The following is a 5,000-nucleotide window of genomic DNA, read 5'->3' as shown; positions in this document are numbered from 1 at the left end:
TGTTTATTGAGCGAAAACACCTAAAGCCCCACGAGGCTCCGGCAGGGGATGGTGGCGAACCCTGCTGCACTCTTTCACCACAACTTTCTCTCACTCTATCTTCCTGTTTCTGTTGTACCCGTATTTCAAAGGGCCAACCTTGTCACACTCTGGGTCATGCTGAATCTTCCCCGAGAACTACGTTAAGGGTACACGTGTCTGTAGAGTGCTCAGCCACTTGCACGTTAATTTCACGAGCAGGCTGTTCCGTTGAGCGGATCAACTGGAACCCTCGTCGTCGTAACCGACGGAGTGCCAACCAACCAGAGATGACAACATATCATTGGATATGTGTGCTTTTATTCTAATCGAGTTCTTTACGTATTTTTTTCTCGCCTCTGTCATTCAAAACGGAATACATTTCACAAGAGGTGCACGATAAATTATTTCTGAACCCACACCAATGTATCTGCAGTTTGAATTATGGGCGGTCCAGTCATTCTATACATGCTGTTTATACTGCCCTTTGACAGATACTCTCTCTTTCATGGACATCTGTTCGTTGCAAAAATATTCGAGTTGGGTTATTTCTCACGTGTCTATAAATCTTTGGTTATGATCACTGACATTAAACCAAAGTATATACTGTTATAGTACTTTACCATCGTTGCAAATAAAGTCAGGAAAGTGCTCATTTTCGATGGGTGTAATAACATTAAGATAATGGCTGGCATGTTCAAATCTTGGTGGTTCCATTTTGAACATTCTAGTGGTGTTTCTTCAATGTTTACTACTTGTCAGTGGCGTTTATCTAAACTAAAATTAGCAATAAATGATTAATTAAGGAAATATACAGAAACATGTTTTATTAATGTATATGGTGTACAAAGTAGAGTTCTTTAGAATTTAACTATCTTCGACATACAACCTGTCATTTTTAAACATGAAATAAGGCAGCCAGCTAGCAAAATCGTTAGCACGTCGGACGAAATTCTTAGCGGCGTTTCGCCCGTCGCTACGTTCTGAGTTGAAATTTCACCGAGGTTGACTTTGCCTTTCATCCTTTCGGGGTCGATAAATTAAGTACCAGTGAAACACAGGTGTCGGTGTAATCTACTAGTCCTCCCACCCCAAATTTCAGGCCGTATGCCTTTAGTAGAAAGGATTTTTAAACATGAAATATAAAAATACTTCAGATTTTTAATATCACGTGCATTAACAATGTGATCATATATCTATATTTTTTTGATATTGTTAACTTATGCCCGGCAATAATGAAGCAGGTCTATGACATAAGGTGTTCTGGCATTAAACATCATGTCTACTTAGGTGGTATCAATGAAAATATATTATGTAAAGTGTCATTTTCTTTCCTTCAATGTTAGATATAATATGAGGGAGATCTAATTATCATTTCTAGAAGGTTGAGAGTACACGACCGTCTTTGTTTCTGACGCGTAATCTCATAGTTCGTAAGTAATTCTACATAACACAAGGTGAGTTCCTGATTTTACCATTAGATATTATTGTTCAGAAATGTAAGTATATATATATATATATATATATTTGAATGCATGACTGAATATATGCATTTAAGTATTTGCCTGTATGTCTCTCTATGTATGGATACCTATGTAGATATGCATCCGTAAATATATCTACATAGCTGTGTGTGTTTATAATACGTATATATAACTACACATATGCAATCAACCCTACATACTCTTTTACTCTTTTACTTGTTTCAGTCATTTTTGATTGCGGCCATGCTGGAGCACCGCCTTTAGTCGAGAAAATCGAGCCCATGACTTTTTCTTTGTAAGCCTAGTAATTATTCTATCGGTCTCTTTTTGCCGAACCGCTAAGTTACGGGGACGTAAACACACCAGCATCGGTTGGGGACAAACACAGACACACAAACACACACACACACACACACATATATATATATACAGATATACGACGGGCTTCTTTCAGTTTCCGTCTACCAAATCCACTCACAAGGCTTTGGTCGGCCCGAGGCTATAGTAGAAGACACTTGCCCAAGGTGCCACGCAGTGGGACTGAACCCGGAACCATGTGGTCGGTAAGCAAACTACTTACCACAACACTTGCCCAAGGTGCCACGCAGTGGGAATGAACCCGGAACCAAGTGGTTGGTAAGCAAACTACTTAGCACACAGCCACTGCTGCGCCTATACATATATACATAGAAATTTTTGCTTGTGTTTGCAAATAAGTTATACACACACACACACACACACACACACACACACACACATATATATATATATATATACTGGAACTTCAAATTAAAAAAGTTGGCCGCGGATAATCTGCGGATTGTGAATTATTCGACAAAATGAACAAAACATGGCGACGACAAGCCACGATCTTGTGTGGTCCTGCCTTTTCTACCTTGTCACTTCCATCCGTACTGACTGAATCATGGCGCCTCCGACTGTGTAATTATGTAATTTGTATTCAAGCAATTGGTAATAGAGGCGCTGAGCTGTAAGTCCCCAGGGTAACAATTGCCATCAGTGTGATCAGCGAACCATCACACGAACTTCAAACTCTGTGTCACTTCTATGTGCGTTGCGAACTACGTTTGGAATATTGCAATACACACACGAGTGTTCGTTCACACATACTCACTTACACACACAGTCGCATATATATTTATACATACACATACATCTATCTCGTGCCATGTGTATGTATATATTAAGTACATATATATTTCTATATGTGCACACGTTTGTTTTACGTACGTGTATGCGTAACTATCTATCTATCTATCTATCTATCTATCTATCTATCTATCTATCTATCTATCTATCTATCTATCTATCTGTCTGTCTGACTATCTGTCTGTCGGTCTATCAGTCTGTCTGTCTGTCTGTCTATCTGTCTGTATGTCTGTCTATCTATTTTATACCGGTGTGATTACCAATATATATGTCAGCAAAACTTACTTTGTTACCTTTGGTTCCAAATTCTCTTGTTTTCTACCGTAAATCATTGCGTACGTCAGTGTATATCAGATTCTATCTACATGACAGAACAAGCTCACGAACATAAATACATAAATACAAACATACATACATAAATACAAATATACATACATATACGCACAATATATGTGAATGTATATATGTGTGTGATGATAGCATAACGCACTTTGTACAACTAATTCTCATATAGAGAGAACTCATTACAAGGCAATTGAGAAGAAGGCATTCATTGAGGAATTAAATGACTCAATGGCCCACGGTTGCCAATAATTTCAGATGGTATGGGCGTGTTCGGATTGATAATAATTTCGAGCACTTTTGCTATATCAAAAGTATATTTATTGAAATATATATGCTACTGTTATCTCAGTTTATGCGTATGGATGGATGATATGAAGTCAACTTATAATGGATTATTTTGCCAGCCAAAATCATTCCAAAATAATTACCAGCACCTGCAGTATTTAACATATGCCTGATGTTGTTAAGAATGTGAATATTTATGTGTGTGCGTGTGTGTGGGTGTGTGCGTGTGTGTGTGTGTGTGTGTGTGTGTGTGCGTGTGTGTGGAAAGAGAGAGAGAGAGAGAGAGAGCGTGTGAGAGGGAGAGATTGATAGATAGATAGATAGATAGATAAATAGACAGGCATAAATAAATGGATAGATAGATAAATAGGCAGATATAAATAAATAAATAGATAGATAGATAGATACATACATACATACATACAAGGCAAACTGAAAGACAGACAGATAGATAGATAATTAGATAGAAAGATATATACATATATAGAATTACAGGCAGACAGACAGATAAACAGACCGTTAGATAGACAGATAGATAGATAGATAGATAGATAGATAGATAGATAGATAGATAGATAGATAGATAGATAGATGGATAGATCTAGTCAATGACTCTACATATTTAATGACGTTTTCTTCCATAATTCTTTTCAATATATTCAACATATATGTATTACAGTCGATTGAGTCAAAGTGTTCTAAAGTAAAGCAATGGTACGGATCGTTTTGGCACAGAAATAATACATGTACAATCTCTTTGCTTTTGCTAAGCAATAAACAATTCCTTTTTCGATTACGTGTTGTCTACTGAATTATGTCTAATATTGGTCATGAGTGTTCATTATTAATTCATCAACGTTGGAGGTACAGACCGTCAAAGGTAAAGAATTCCCTGATTTTTGTGGATGGAAATTTCAAGTCTTGAATCAGATCAATTTTTGATAAATGAGAAGTTCATTACCTTGGTTAAGTTTCTCTCACATACCGAACATGTGTGTGTGCGCGCGTGTGTGTGTGTATGTGTGTGTGTGTGTGCGCGCGCGCGCCTGCCTGCCTGCCTGCCTGCGCAGATGTAAATGTATGTATACATATATAATTGTTCCTTATGTTAATTGCCTGTTGCTTCTTTCTCTTATATATATATTTTTGCTTGTATATATACTTCTTGGGAGTATGCGTGTGCATGTGCAGTTTTATGTGTTTGTGCGCGTGTATATGTGCATCATGCTTAGATAGTTTTCAAACGACATTTTTGAATCTATGTATGTTATACGTTGACTATTGATATGAAATAGCATGTGTATATTCATGTATACACACACACACACACACACACACACACACACACACACACACACACACACACACACACATATATATATATATATATATACATATATATAAAACAATGCATTTGTGTGTGCACATGTATGTATCGCTGGCAATGCTTCTCAGATACAGATTTCACATGAATCACTCATCTAACGATTACGCACTCACAAACATACCAGTGCTACGAACTAAATCCAATAAGCATCAACATTTACATATTCCTATTCAGCTTCGTCGTCCCCCTCAATATATGCTTCCGGCTCTTCTATACCACCCTTGGTCTGACCAGCTACCTTGTGCAGAGACACTCTTCGCACCCATGAAGATGAAAAGACTCAATAACTGGCTACAGATCTACTACACGGA

The sequence above is a fragment of the Octopus bimaculoides genome, chromosome 1 (genome assembly GCF_046866305.1).
Source record: "Octopus bimaculoides isolate indiv1 chromosome 1, ASM4686630v1, whole genome shotgun sequence".
NCBI classification, from domain to species: Eukaryota; Metazoa; Mollusca; class Cephalopoda; order Octopoda; family Octopodidae; genus Octopus; species Octopus bimaculoides.
The sequence above is the reverse complement of the archived record's forward strand: the minus strand, read 5'-3'. Positions refer to the sequence as shown.